Genomic DNA, 16,596 nt, shown 5'->3' with positions numbered 1-16,596 from the left:
TGAACATCAATTCAGGGACAGCTAAAAGTGCTTGAGGAAAAACCGAAGAAAATGTACTAAACTGAAAATTCAAACAAAACATTGAATTTTACCTATAGAATAACATTACCCTCTTGGCGGCAAAAAATCCTTATTTTATTCCGCATACCATATCGTCAGAAAGAATTTTATGTTTTGTTTTAAGTGGATTTTATTTAATTTTAGTAATTTTACGACTGACGATACGTACGTTGATTAAGCATATGAACATTCATTAGGGAAATATTTTGTTTAATTCTCAGGATTGGATGGACGAAAGCTTGACTGGTCTACAAACCCCACTTACTCTCATATACCCACGATGTTTACCACAGGGAAATACACGTGGTATCCTCCTCTCGTCCTTTTCAACAGGTAATTAATTGTTGTATATTTCATAAGACTTTCATCTAGTAAGACGATTCAGGGCCTTGATAATGATAAATGATAAATAATGATACGATTACGCATTATTGACAACTAGGCCTACTGTTACGGGTGCGTTTCAAAAAATATAAATAAATAAATAAAACTGATCAAATTTATAGTGAAAATCACAATACATACTTTTAAATTATTCTATGCAAGCAATTTATTAATCATTTTTTTAATTTAATCTACACGTTGTTACTTAGGAAGTGGGAGCGCGGCGTGCTGTTGTTGTTACATACGCGTTCCTTAAAAGAATATGAAAGCATTACTATTCAATTCAAAGTTGCAAAATATCATATTTTATTATTTATAATTGAAAGCTCAATTATCTTTAAATTTCCTTTTTAAACTACCAGTTGGTAGAAACTGCGATCACAAGTTTTGCCTATACATTGTTACAAGGTGAAGGGCAGTTGGTGCGAGTGTATTGAATTTGAAAACAGAACGGAAAGCATATGCCGGTGTTATAGAGTCAGACTCCCCCCCCCCCCCCCCCCCGGAAGTTTGGCTCTAGAGTGAGTCTTTCCCCCAGGTAAAAAGGCTCACTTTACAGCCAGACTTCCCCCCAGAGCCAGCCTGCCCCCCGCGGAAGTCTGGCTCTATAGAGTGAGCATTCCCCCTGCGGAAGTCTGGCTCTAGAGTGAGCCTTCCCCCCGGAAGTCTGGCTCTAGAGTGAGCCTTCCCCCCGGAAGTCTGGCTCTAGAGTGAGCCTTCCCCCTGGAAGTCTGGCTCTAGAGTGAGCCTTCCCCCCGGAAGTATGGCTTTAGAGTGAGCCTTCCCCCGGTAGACTCGCTCTAGATTGAGCATTCCCCAAGCAGATTTACTCTAGAATAAACCTTAACCCCAGGGGGAAGACTCACTCTAGACCCATAAAACCCTCTTGAAGTCTCGCTCTAGAGGGACATCCCCTCCTGCGCAAACTATCAAATAAATATTAGTTTATCGGACAGGGAATTACTTACCTACCTACCTACATACATGCCTATACCTACCTACCTACCTATACCTACCCATCTACCTCTCTACCTACCTACCTACCTATACCTACCCATCTACCTCTCTACCTACCTACCCATCTACCTATCTCTCTACTTACCTACCTACCTGAAGTTGTACAAGTTTAAAAGCATAACCGATATTTGTGTAATCCTTTTTGTTGTTAGAAGTCAAATCCAAGTTAATTTTCCAACTTTTATTACAAGTACAGAGTTTATCAACAACTCTCCAACGCTTTCTGCTTCTCTTTTTCTCCTCTCCTTCCCTCTACTCTCTCAAAGCACAAAATACATGAGTATTTATATTATTTTCCAAGGACAAGCAATTCCGATTGACTCTGTCCACCTATGACACTTAGAAGTAAACAAATTCCAATGTTCTTGCTTAAACACACAATATGGTGCCAGAGCAATAGAACTGTCCATCCTTGAGCTAAAAATACAGGTACAGAGGTTGTAAAATAGGAACTTTGCTGACAATTTGTTAATGAAGTAGTAATTTCAATCTACGGTATCACTGCACGTGAGGTTATAATTACAACAGTTACTCACAGAGCAATTACAAAGCAAGCGTTCCAATTTTCTGCATCTCCTCACATATAGATAGAGTTGTCAAAACAACAATAAACCACGCAAAGGTACAGTATAATGACCGATAATTAAGAAAAACAAACATCCCTTTACATCGTCATATGGTTACATTCAAGTACGCAGATGAGAAAAAACATAAATTCGAATTTTCCTCACTTCATTCTTCAATCTTCTAAAACTAACCAAGGCATAGGTATTGTGTGGGACAAAGTTCAAGGTCTATGGGTCAAACTTATTAATTCCAATGTGTTTTATTCACCGTTTTCTTCTTGTGAGTTTAATGAACGACTTAAGCAAAATCATTTAATGCCCTGCTGAAAAAAGGTCTTGGTATCTAAACAATATCCATAAAGTGATAATAGTTTACCAGGAATAAATAAAGGGGGGAAGTCGTGCTATGGGGGGAAGTTTGACTCTACAACTAGTGATAGAGTAGGTCTCCCCACGGGGAAGTCTGGCTCTAGAGTGAGACTTCCCCAGGGGTCCTCCTGCTCTAGAGTGAGCCTTCCCCCAGGGGGGAAGGCTTGCTCAAGAGCCAGGCTTCCGGGGGAAGGCTCGCTCTAGATCCAGGCTTCCGGGGGAAGGCTCACTCTAGAGCCAGTCTTCCGGGGGGAAGTCTCATTATGGGGGAAGGCTCACTCTACAACACCGGCGTAGCCCTGTATGTAACTGCGTAGCTTCGATAGAACCATTTTCTCGCAGTTTATCTACGTCTTTGTCCAAGTTCTGTTTGAAAAAGTACAGGGACAAATTCTGCTGGGTTTTTTTTATTGCAAAGTCGTTGTGCCAACAAAAAATATTCACGTCTTGTCCCTCATACATTTTGACGATATTTCGTTTAAACGGATTTCTAATAATGATTCTATTTTAAAAATCAAACCCGAACCGAAATACGGAAAAATGGAACCGAACCCGACCCGAACAACACGACCAGCGGTTTTTCGGGTATCCGTTGCAGCCCTAATTCCTTCGAAAATTGAAAAAAAAAAAGAAGAGTCCAAATCCTCTCTGCTGACAGCAAGTACACCCTTAAACGTCACAAAACACCCCAATACAGTGTTATTTACAAGCCGTTAATGTGATAATTGTGTTTTGTCAATTAAATCTAATCTGTGTATGAAATGGCTAACAACTGTTTTCAAATCTCGCTCGAGGTCGCATATGACGTCACAGATAATGGCGCGTAAAATATCGAAGAAAATATGCATATGACAAGTTTGAATTTCATCGCTTTCAAACTCGAAAACCACTCTGTTTCATTTAAAACACATGTAGAGTAGCTTTAGGCATGGAATGAATTAATTTTGCTGAAAAAATTAAAAAGTTTAGAAACATGCGATGTGTCCTTTAATTCCGGTGCGACAAGCGGGTTGTTTTTCATCTAGAACTAGGATGGTAATTCTCGGTTATCATTATACCCCCCGAACGAAGTTCAGGGGGGTATACAGTGGAGCCTCGGTAATCCGGACGCCATTAATCCGGACGCTTCACCTTCCGGACGATTTTTCTAGGGAACGGAATTTTTATACATTATTTTGCATCATTAATCCGGAAATTCGCGTTCCGGATCCGGACGGTCATTTTATACTACAAAATGTTATAATGCCTTGAAAATTGTACCGTTAATCCGGACGGTAATTTTGTTGAGGGAAGGTCTGTGTCGGACAATTTTAGCAAGGCGTAAATTATAAAGAAAACAAGCCAAACTGTCTAATTCAAGCGATTACCTGTACCCTGTCAACACCTCCCTATAATTAGGTGGTGTGCGATGATATGTCAATTAGATAGCACGTGCCGATCGAGACATTGCATTGCCAATTTTCGCACATAAGAGTTTTATTGTGTGTAGTGTTGAATTTTGTAAATAAATCTGTAGCATATTATTTTATAGTCTTGATCAATAGCCTAATAGAATTAATAAATTAAACATCATGCCGTAATGATAATGTTTTTAACTGCTACGCATATCAGTTGTACTGATTCGTAAATTGATTATCGGCTTATGTAAATCTAAACAGTGTAGATTATACTTCTAGATTCTGGATTTTATACTGTTGATTGGCGTGAAATATACATGAATGTTCAAGCACATGTACATGTAGTAAGTTTCTAACGTTTAGAATGCCACGCATGTAGAATGTACCTGTGTACGATTGATTCTTGTTACGATGTTGTAGAGCTTTATTGCTTTCGAATTTTTAAACTCTGGGTAGAAGTGAGAAAATTACCATTTTAAGGAAAATGACAATTACATTCTGTATGTACCTGTAATGTTAGTTTCACCCGAGTTTTGTTCCGTTATTATCGCATCATGAAAATAATAGGTGCGCATGACTAGATCAAAGCAGTAGTAGGTCTTGATATTACGAGCTTAAATGATTTTGTTCTACCGATATTGTCTTGGATAATTATAGAATAAGAAATATAAACTCTGGTAGATTGAATTTTGGTTAAAGAATGTTGTCAACTGACATGATAATCACGAAATTCTTATATCAACTTTGAACGATTAAGATTGTTTTAAAAGACCGCCGAACCTGTGAATCGTGACAGATGGAAATTACCGGCCTCTTTAAGAAGTAAAAGTGTGATGAAATGTTTGAAGTTTAAATGATTATGTTAGATACTAATGATTTATTTACTTATAGTTTCATAAAGTACTTCATTATTTGTTTTAGTGCATACGGTACACAGTTTTGTAGATTTATTTGTAGGGCTCATATATATGCACAATGTAAGCACAGGCAAATACACTGAACACGTACATTAAATCTTAGTGCTTTGAAATACATGTAAATGTTAACATTATCATAATTTATTTACTAATGCAAATGGTCAAATCCAATTATAGAATGTGTTTAATTCACTATGCATCAATAAAGTAGGCATATATTGGTTATTTATGTAAAGATAGAAAATACGCGATTCAATTATCCGGACGCTTCATTTATCAGGACGATTTTGCTGAGAACCAAAGTGTCCGGATTAACGAGGCTCCACTGTATAGGGATCACTCTGTCTGTCCGTCCGTCTGTCTGTCTGTGCAGATTCGTGTCTGGGCCATAAGTTCTTTGACATAGGCATACCATATTTGGCACACAGGTGGATCACCATGAGACGATGTGTCGAGTACCTTCATGACCTCTATATGACCTTGACCCTTGACCTCAAGGTCAAAATTAAAGTTGTTTTTTTTACAATGGATTCATGCCTGGGCCATAACTTCTTTGTTCTTTGACATAGGCATACCATATTTGACACATGAGTGTATGACCATGAGACAATGTATCGGGTACCTTCATGATTTCCACATGACCTTGACCTCGAGGTCAAAATTAAAGATTTTTACAATGGATTTGTGTCAGGGCCATGACTTCTTTGTTCTTTGACATAGGCATACCATATTTGACACATGAGAGTATCACCATGGGACGATGTGTCGGGTACCTTCATGACCTCTATATAACCTTAAACTTTGACCTCAAGGTCAAAATTGATTATAGGGTTTTTACATAGTCATACCATAAGACATAGGTGTATCACCATGAGACTATGTGTCATGTACATCCATGACCTCTTTATGACATTGACCTTTGATCTCAAGGTCAAATTATAGGTTTATACCATGGATTTGTGTTCGGACTATATCTTCCATTTTCGTCTGCAAAGGCATACCATATTTTTACACTCAGGAAAGAGGTAATTTATACCTATTAAAAACACCCTTCGGGACATTGGGGTAAGCGGGGGTATTCTTAGTGAACATTGCTCACAGTACCTCTTGTTTATGATGAAACTAAAGACGTTGCATAAACTTCGTTTGATTTTTATTGGCAAAGTTTGCATGCATATATATTAGTGGTCGCGGGTTTATTCTTGACCAATAGTTTGTCATCTACGTTATTCTATGTGACTTCTCTCATAGTGATCTCCTTTGTTTACTTCTGTCACACACAAACCTTCAATTTAGTCAAAACAGCAGTTGTTACAATCAAAACGAAATTATTTCCCCATCTCCAGCAGCCTCAAGAAAATAGGGAACGGGACTTTATCAATAAGATGACCTGAAAGTCAGGATTTGGTCATGGACAGGTATTTAGAGAATTTTCAGTGCGACATTTAACTCTGGACACGACAAAAGTCCGGAGTTTCGCCAACCCTTTTATTAAGGATACAAATAAACCCTTCACAAAAAAAGATGGGATTTTATGTTCACAAGACATGCACCAACATTTACACTTGCACCTATTGTAGTTTTTAAGATATTTCACCTGAAATCAAAAAATCCCATGGGATTTTGGAGGGATTTTTAATCCCACTTGGGGGATTTTCACTCCCACAAAAAATCCTATGGGAGAAAAAATATAATTTCTCCCATAGGATTTTAACTCCCATATTTAAACTTAATATGGGATACAATGTCCCATAGGAGGAAATGTCCCATAATGAACATGAAATGGCAGTAAATATCCTATTTGAGCATGAATGGGAATAGATATCCCAAATAAAACACAGGATGGGATTTTTATTCCATGAATATAACAATAAAACAGAAAATTGTATCTTAAAAAGTGTTGTTTGTCATGATTCTTAAAATGTACTTAAAAGCCAAGGCATGGCATTAATTTTTAAATATATATAGTAATTATAAACTCTTATGTGTAGGCCTATGTGTTTGTGAATAAATGTCTAAAAAACATGAGAGATAATAAAAGATATTAGAGCTCTGCATTACTAAACTTTTCCCCATGCAATTTTAATTGTATACATATAACCCTTGCACAAAAATATCCATATAAAATTGGACGGGACTATATTATTGCAACAAGCAGACAAGAACACTATGAAATACTCATTCACACACGGGCACTGTAAGTTAATGTAAATATATAGTATGTGCATGTATAAATATATATACATGCACATACTACATGTATCTATTTACATCAACTTCCATTGCCCGTGCATTCACATGCAGTTGCTCACATTCACTATTCACAACCCTTCATATGTCGTCAGGTACTAAAATATGTTCACAGGAACCGGTAATTTTGTCTGTATTAATAATAGTGTGGGTATATACCATATACCGTACCATCCCCTAATCAGCTGCTATTGGGGGGGGGGGGGGGGGGGGGGGGGGGGGGGGGGGGGGGGGGGGGGACCTACAAGGGCTGATACTTCACTCAAAACTTCGTTTCAAAATAGTTCTTAAAATTATCGTCACCCACCATCCTTGTGGTTTTATAAAGGGTAGCAGTATTATTACTACAGATTAAATTACCAGTTCCTGTGATATGTTGTTGAATTACGGAATAGGCCTAGCTTACAACTTGTTTACATATTCTAAAATTAGTGTTAAGTGCTTACGGTGAAACATGAACTCTGCTAGGTGATGCTAAGTTGTTTAGTGAACCGAATCAGACATCTCAAATAAGATTCTCGATTATTTAACAACACAAGAATCGTTTTACAAAATGCATGCTTCGGTCCATCTTTCCCTCCCTTCTACAATCGTATTCATTCTCAAGTCAAAGTACTTTCTCCGATTGCTACCTTTACATTAAGCGTCGAAAAGACTTTGACAGGCGTGTCCGAATAAACGGTTAACAGACGTCTCGACTCTAGGGAAGTTCGGCTCTAAGTGTTCTAAACATCTCGAGCGATTTTATAGTGATAAACTTATATGATTTTCGACATTTGTGCATCAATGTTTTATTAATATTGTAGACTTTTTTTACTCATAAAGCAAAGCAATGTTATCGCAAATTTTTAGGTCTACTTACAAATGTATTAACCCCGAGATCCGCCACTAATTAGTTACACAAGTTGTGTGGATACAACAGTCTTCACTTATCATTTTAATTTCATTGGATGATAAAATAGATGACGTTAATATTTTGAATACCTTGTATACGCAAAAGAATTTAACTATACGATGTTTATTTTTCAAATAATAACTTCAGTGGCGAATGGGCGGATCCCCCGTCCCATTCCCATCCCTCACGTATAGTACTAATTATTTCCCCAGCCACTTAATGACCAGATATACACGACTATTGAATGTAAAGCACTGTTCAGTCATTGTGTACTCCCAATTAATTAACAATCTACCCTCGTAAATCATAATCGTTACGCTTCGTTGGACATGAAACCTTAAATCAATCCATTGACACTACTTAGTCAACGATTTTATATTGTGATACATTTCTATGATTTCGGACATTTATATATCAGGATTATCTGATTTATTTATCAGTGTTCAAAAATCAAAGTACATGTACCGTTACAACGATTTTATACCTACTTCTTATAATACCCCCCTGGATACGCCACTAGCTAAATTAATTCTGGTGATGCCTATAACAGCGGTACATGTACTCACCTATCATTCTAACTTATTGAAAGTTAAAATAAATGTAGATATAATCTAATGTAAACATTTTGAATACTTTATATATATATATATATATATATATATATATAATATATATAAAGGCATGCCTTCATCATATGATGTTATGTTTATTAACTTTAGTGGTAGATAACCGAGAACGACACTCCACCCCTACTTCGCACAATTCAATTTCTAATATTGACAAGCGGCCCATTTTGACCAGATAGACATTACCCTTGAACGTAAAACACTGGTCAGTCATTGTGTATTTCTAATTAACAAACTTCATCATTGAATACAGCCACTGACACTAGTCGTGAGTTGATTTTGTACGTGATAAATTCCTAATGATCTTTACTCGTGTGTTTCATTGCTTATTTGGAGTTTTTATTTGTTTGGTTTTTCCCCCTTCTTCTTCTTCTTCAAGAGCAAAGTATTGATATGGCAGTTTAACCCCTGGAACCGCCAGTTATTAGGTAGACGTATTGTGTTGATCTACTAATTAGGTAAATGAAGTCAATGGATATCTGCGGTAATATTTAGCGTTATTCACTTAATATTAGCTTCCTAACTATATTGAAAGTTGAAATAAACAACGTTAACATTTCGAATACTTTAAATATCTAGGATACATAATCATACGAGGATTATTTTTTAATATTTTGAAATTAGAAAAACAACTTTAGAGGCGGAGGAGCGGAAGCCATCCCTCTTCCTGCAGGATTTATGGTCCAAAATTGACAAAAGGCTCGTTTTGACCAGATAGAAATGGCACTTTCAAACGGAAAATATTGGTCAGTCATTGTGTACTTCCAATTAAAAAAACTACTCCCATTGTAACTCTACTTAGTCCCTGGTATTCTACAATGTACAATTTGAATATTTCATATTTGTATGGTATAAAACAGTCACACGATGTTTAGTTCGGAAATTTAAAAAAAATGTAGTGGGGACACTGGTCAGTCATTGTGTATTCCCAATTAACAAACTACCCTTTTAAATCCTACTCGTTACGGTTCGTCAGACACGACAACATCTTGTGGGTGTACTTGTTTATTGTAATTAAGGTCTGCTTCGCAATGAAAACCTGTTATCATTGACAATTAATTGTTATTCCACTTAGTCATCGATTTTTTATGTGATACATTTCTATGATCACGGACATATATATATATATATATCAGGGTTGTCTTGTCAGGGTTTATTTATCATTATTCCAAAAGCAAAGTACTGTTATCACGATTTATGCCTACTTCTTACCCCTCTGGATCCGCCACTAGCTAGATAATTTTGGTGATGCCTATAACAGCGGTACTCATCTATCATTGTAACATTATTGGAAGTTAAAATACAAGTAAATTTAATGTTAACATTTTGAATACTTTACATATATACATGTTAAGGAATTCATCATATGATGTTTATTAACTTGAGTGGTGGATGACCGAGAGCGAACATCCCCCTCTCCCTCGCACAGTTCAATTTCTAGAATTGACAAGTGGCCCATTTTTACCCTTGAACGTAAAGCACTGGTCAGTCATTGTGTAATTCCAATTAACGAACTTCACCATTGAGTTCTGGCCGTTACGCTTCGTCAGACACTAACCCACTAATACTACCTAGATACTGATTTTGTACGTGATAAATTCCTGTGATCTTTACTAGTATGTTTCATTGTTTATTTGGAGTTTCTATCTGTTTGGGTTTTCTATTTTTTCTTTCTTCAAAAGTAAAGTATTCATATTGCAATTTAACCCCCTGGATCCGCCACTTTTTAAAGTACACATATAAATATAATTGTGTTGATCTATAATAATCAGGTAAATGAAGTCAATGGATATCTGCGGTAAAATTCAGCGTTATTCACTTAGCTTCCTAACTATATTGAAAGTTGAAATAGACAACGTTAACATTTTGAATAATTTGAATATTTAGAATAGATAATCGTGCGGTGTTTATTTATGAATATTTTGAAATTTAAAAAAAAAAAAAACTTTAGCGGCGGAGGAGCAGAAGCCACCCCTCCTCCTGCAGAATTTATGGTCCAAAATTGACAAAAGGCTCGTTTTGACCAGATAGAAATGGCACTTGAACGGAAAATACTGTTCAATCACTCTACTTAGTCCCTGATATTCTATACAATGTACAATTTGAATACTTCATATATGTACAGGAAATAATCACACGATGTTTAGTTCGGATATAAAAAAAAAATATAGTGGCCCAACTGGTCAGTCATTGTGTATTCCCAATTAACAAACTATCCTTTTAAATCCTAGTCGTTACGCTTCGTCGGACACGACAACATAACACATTGACCCTAACCGAACAAGTCTTGTAGTTAAGGTCTTCTGCTCCCAAATGGAAACCTGAATAAGATATCATTAAGGTCTTCCGTTTCCAACGGAAGATTTCGTTGTTCTTGACACTACTTAAATAAAAAAAAAAATAGTGGTCCCACTAGTCAGTCATTTTGTATTCCCAATTAACAATCTACCCTATTATATTCTACACGTTACGCTTCGTCAGACACGAGATCATAAGCCATTGACCCTAACCTATCTAGTCTAGTATAAATGGGTTTTTTGTTTACTGTAATTCAGGTCCTCCGCTTCCAACTGAAGACCTCATTGTTATCTCTGTTATCATTATGTCTTCCGCTTCCAAAGAAAGATTTCGTTGTTATTTTTGACACTACCTAGAGACATAATCTCGAACATTTATGTATCGATGATTTGTTGTTTGTTGTAATTTTTTGGTGGAAGCTTTACTGGAGTTGAAATAGTTACGGTTGATATTGGAAATAGATTTTACAATGAAGAACTAATACTGTCTTCATTACTAGGAAAACTTTAGTAGCGACTGATCAAAGCACCCACCCTTTCCCCAACCCCTCGACCAGCCATCACGTATAGTTCATTTTCCAAAATATATAGATGCAACACTTGATCGTAAAATAGTGATCAATCAATGCATATTCCTAATCAACAAAATACCTTTAAAAGTGCGACATTTAACTCTGGACACGATAAAAGTGCGGAGTTTTTTGTCTATGACAACCACATATTTTCTTCAATAAAAACACTAAAATTTCACTCTGTCATTAAATGTACGTATACGACGCGATCTAATCAAGCCGGCATAGAGGCGCCCCATGCGAAAATTACCCTTATCAAATGTTACGTACTTCGGATTTTTATTGAGCTTAATCCTAAATATTGCACATCTAGATAATTTTCCAAAAATATATGAAACTTTTTACTTGTATCAAAATTCTTTCTGTTTTATATCTTCTAAATTTTATCATAGAGTTAACTAACAGTCTCACTTGCAGAATTAAGGGGTGTGGAGATGGAACCCCCCCCCCCCCCCCCCCCCATCATTTCAAAGATAAGAATTTAATGTGCTTGCAATTGATCATTACCTGTAATGCTTCAATATTTTCTCCCGTAAGGGAGGGGGACAACCCCTCCCGAACCACCCTAACCGTGATTTGGTTAGTCCTCAATTGCAAAGCCCTTGTAGTCCAATATCCAGTATCCAGTTAATGTAGGGCTTTTACATGTAATATGTATATCAGATATGTTTCATCCCGTGGGGATCCGGTGTTGTATCATAGACCCCCCCCCCCCCCCCCCCCGGAAAAACGGGCCCGGAATTGCGCCCCAGGATATAATTTCCCCCTATGTACAAAATCAGTATAGAGTCTCCCCTTTGGCGGAAAAATCGCCCTGGTATATATATAACCCCCCCCCCCCCCCCCTGTTTCCGGATTTCATTTGTTATAATAGTTTAAGGAAATAGATATGCGCTCATTAATATTACGATATTCATAAAACAAACAAATATTTTTATTGTAAATACAATATGCTTACCAAAAGACTTTAACGATGGTCAATATAAGTAGGATTTTTCGTAAAAAATCGACTCACTAAGCGCACGGTACTGGTGTCACTTTACGTTACACTTATAACGTCATAAATTGTGGCAAAATATAACCACGAAAGCAACGTCACATTTTAAACAAATTCATTATCTCCAAGCTGTAATATCATAACTAAAGCACATGCATGATTTAATGTTTAAAAATTGAAAATAAATCTTTGTACGTGTATAGTGTACATTCATAAAAATTATGAATTCTTAGAAATACTCCAAAGTATACGTACTGTATTTATTTCACCGTGCCTACAACAGCAGGCATGTCGTATGAAATAAGGGTACCCGTTTCGGTAGGTTTCGTTTTGCTTCGGTAGATTTCGTTTCCTTTCGATTTCGTTTCGCATTTTACAGGTAACCATCCCATGAAATAAGGCTTGCAATTCTTATGAATATGACCTCTGAAAAATTTGAACACAGTAAAAAAAATCAGTTTTGGTTTTTTCTAGGATATATATAGACTTGTTCAAGTCTCTATGTTTAATAATCATTGCTCTCTTTAATACTTTTTATTAATGCCAAACACGGAAGGGGGGGGGGGTTAAAAACTCCCGTACGTTTCTGTCATCGATCTACATCGATCACGCTCTAGTGGAAAAAAAAACAACAACCAGCGCATAGAAAGTATATGTAGTTTTGCGCTTTATAAATGAATAATAATAATAACCACGGTGAGTTGAAGTGAGAGATAAAAACTTCCAAATAATATTACATTTTAACGTTTTAATGTTCACTTTCATTTCTGAATAAACAGTAGAAAAGGTATACAGAGTGTTATTTATACTCGTATGTTTTACTTGCGAATCGGTTAGTTTCAATATATATCATATTTAGTTTTGAAGGGGTGGTCTCGTGAAAACCGTGTGACTTTAGATTTTTTTGTCAGATGTTGAACTTTTGATCTAATGATATTGTTATTCATATGCGGAAATCTTGATTTGTATTCGATAATCTTGATATCTATATGCGGACGGAAATTTTGATTTATATGTGAGAAATCTTGATATCTATATGCGGACGGAAATTTTGATTTATATGTGAGAAATCTTGATATTCATATGCGAATTTTTTTTATTTTACTCTACGAGAGAGAGAGAGAGAGAGAGAGAGAGAGAGAGAGAGAGAGAGGCTTCCTCTACTCTTCTGGAGTACCAACGCATATGGGCGAAATATTCCAGGGGCAATCGCTCACACCCGCCAGAGATCACCTGGGTCCTAAATACAACAGTGAGGTTGTTCAACACGTCACTGATACTCTAACAAGATTTTGACATTCAATTCATTTAATATGTGACTTATGTATATATCTTTCATTCATTGGAAGGGGGGGGGGGGTACATAAGATCTAACACGCTATATATATCCACCGTTCTGGTGCCTGTGCTCACATCCACCTCCTAGGGAATGCTACTGGCTGTTGCATGTTGGAAACTGTAGGAGGGTCCACAGTTTGCTCTGTACTTGCTCTTTAAACCAGGTAGCACGCAGGAGACAGCTGAGATGCGCAGAGATATCTTCCCCCTTAGATGATCACCCGTTCAGGTCCAGGCACCCATGTCCACATAAGGCCCCCTGTGTTGCCCCTACGTTGGTAGTCAAACTGGCCGCCTCCCCAGTTCCCCACAAAAAATTGCACGCGACCCTTTCCGCCATATATGTAAATTTGCACCCTGTTTCTGATTACGATTAATACATATTCAAATTTGTATCACACTTGTTAATCCAGCTAGGTAAGCAGCCTATGGGGGATTACAGGGCAACCACCCAAGCTTCGACATAGCTACTGGGTTTATTCAGCATATTAGGGCAAGGTCAACTATTCAATTCAGGCAGTAGGCCAAATGTCTCACGGCTGGTAGTGCTGTATATTTATTAAAGTTTAATTTTAGCAGAGTAGCTCCTCTAGTTAAATTTAAGACATCCGAGGTCAGGTCATGGTCAATGAAGCTAATTCTTTTATCAATTTTTGAAATTATGCATTTCACCTACAATCAATATGACTAAATTCATGCGTACATCTAGCATGTGTACATCAACATTATCAAATACGAATCAAATATTATGGAATATAAATCGAGATTTATATAATTATCGAATATAAATAACAAGGTTACCAAATGTAAATAAATAACAAGATTATCGAATATAAATCAAAATCTTCGCATATAAATATTAAGATTATCGAATATAATTAAAATTTTGTCATATATGAATAACAAGATTATCGAATATGATTAAAGAGTTTCGTATATAAATCAAGATTTGTATAATATTGCAACGTTTTACACACCGTAAGTGTATCTGTTCAATGCTGAATTTTTATATGCATACATACAGTACATCGTCGCAAACCACGGGTTATTGTTTCATTCTATTTCACAAACGTATGTGAAATAGAATGAAACAATAACCCGTGGTTTGCGACGATGACATACAGTAGTACATGCAACAAAATGTAGTCTGTACAATTGTCATTTGATAAAGTCAATTAAAGTATATGTACCAGATCTAGAGTAAAACATATCTATGAGATACACATGCAATAGCTTAAATACCTTGTATACTATTTTTAAAAATCATTTTAATTTAGATAATTCAAAAATAATAAAAGCAACATTTTACGTTTTAGCTAGACGTAGGTTGTGTACATTGACGTCGCGTCATTGCGCGACAAAATCACATGGGACATTTATTTGGACATTAAGTATCTTTTCGTTTTCCTAAATGGACGCGGGATAAAATGAAATGTTGTATATTCTATATAGTAAATTTTATGTACTTTCTGTAAGTTATATTCATTAAAATATTCGCGTTGGAATAATGCTTAGAAATAAGACATAAAATGGTAGAATTGTTTAAAAAGCGCGGTATTTGTAGAAAAAGGACATTTCACTGGACACCGATAAAATCAATCTACTTCATGGATATACTCAGAATTTTATAATACTGGTATACATTGTGCTCCACGATACATGTACATTATAAATGTAACAAGGATAGTCAACTTCCCCCTGTATTAGGCGTGCTACTGGTCATGATGATTTGCATTTGCAGTCTATCTACAAACACGGGACACCACTGACAGGCACTGTCTTTGCCATTTTTAAGGTCGCTATATCAATTCTATGAACTAAATGTTTAAAGTAATTGGTTTATGGTTTTTAGATAAGGACGTCACAATCATACACCAATTCTTACGTTATTTGGGACAAAATCAATCATTTTATTAATCTGTGGATAAAGCGTATGCGTATTTCATGTAACGCGGGACAACGAAAAATGACGACATCTGCGTGTATATAACTCCGTTATTGATAATATAATGCGTGTAAATTATATTTTATATAAGCTATTATTATTATTTATATATTTTCCTTGCCATTGATGTATAAGACTTTAATAATCCACAAAATATACAACTGTGTAAACATAGCGGAAACATTTTCTAATGCACGTATGAAAGTAACACCAGTACCGTGCGCGACGTGACTATAAGATGTATAATTAAAATATCTGAAAAGTGAAATAGATGAACTGTATAAATAAAAGTAATTCAATTTTCTCGTTTATTTAAATTAAAAAAATCATTTAAGTTCTTCCCAACTTTACTAATTCAAATGTTAGATACTAGTAAATAACGATAAAGACTTAAGATGTCTGAATGAATTTTGATATACCATTACACGATTTGAGCAATTTCCTTTTTATAAAAAATCATAAGATGATGATTGTTCACGATACACACACACAAAAATAATCAGAAGAATTACTGGGTCTAAATAAGCAAGAGAATTCTAGTAATAGAAATGGAAACAGATACATAGCTAAAATGTAAGAATGGGGGTGTACTGTCATTTAGGGGGAATTTCTATACTGGGACGGTTTTTCTTAGGGGGTTGGGGTTGGACCCGGGTTAATTCTTCGTAAGGGGAAATTCTATTCCAGGCCCATCTTTCCGGGGGGAATGTCTATCCCGGGCCCGTTTTTTCGGAGGAAAAGTCTATGCGGGAGGGGGGGGGATTTTATGCTTTACAACACCGGGTAGAATAGGTCCTCAGTACTCCTTGCCTGTCGTAAGAGACGACCCAATGGGACAGTCCTTCGGATGAGAACGCAAAAAACCGAGGCCCAATGTCTCAACTTCTGTGGCACGATAAATTCCCTCCCTGCTCTAAGGCCGTAAGCACCGAGCATAGGCCTATGTTTTAGCCCTTCACCGGCAAT

General features: G+C 36.4%; 1 pseudogene; it reads left to right on the top strand.

Moving 5' to 3' along the window:
* The first annotated feature begins 340 nt into the window (after nt 1-340).
* The window catches only part of LOC130052222 (acetylcholine receptor subunit beta-like), a 41,463-nt pseudogene continuing 25,207 nt past the window's right edge, over nt 341-16,596 (top strand).

The sequence above is a fragment of the Ostrea edulis genome, chromosome 2 (genome assembly GCF_947568905.1).
Source record: "Ostrea edulis chromosome 2, xbOstEdul1.1, whole genome shotgun sequence".
NCBI classification, from domain to species: Eukaryota; Metazoa; Mollusca; class Bivalvia; order Ostreida; family Ostreidae; genus Ostrea; species Ostrea edulis.
This window is presented reverse-complemented; position numbering and strand designations above follow the sequence as displayed.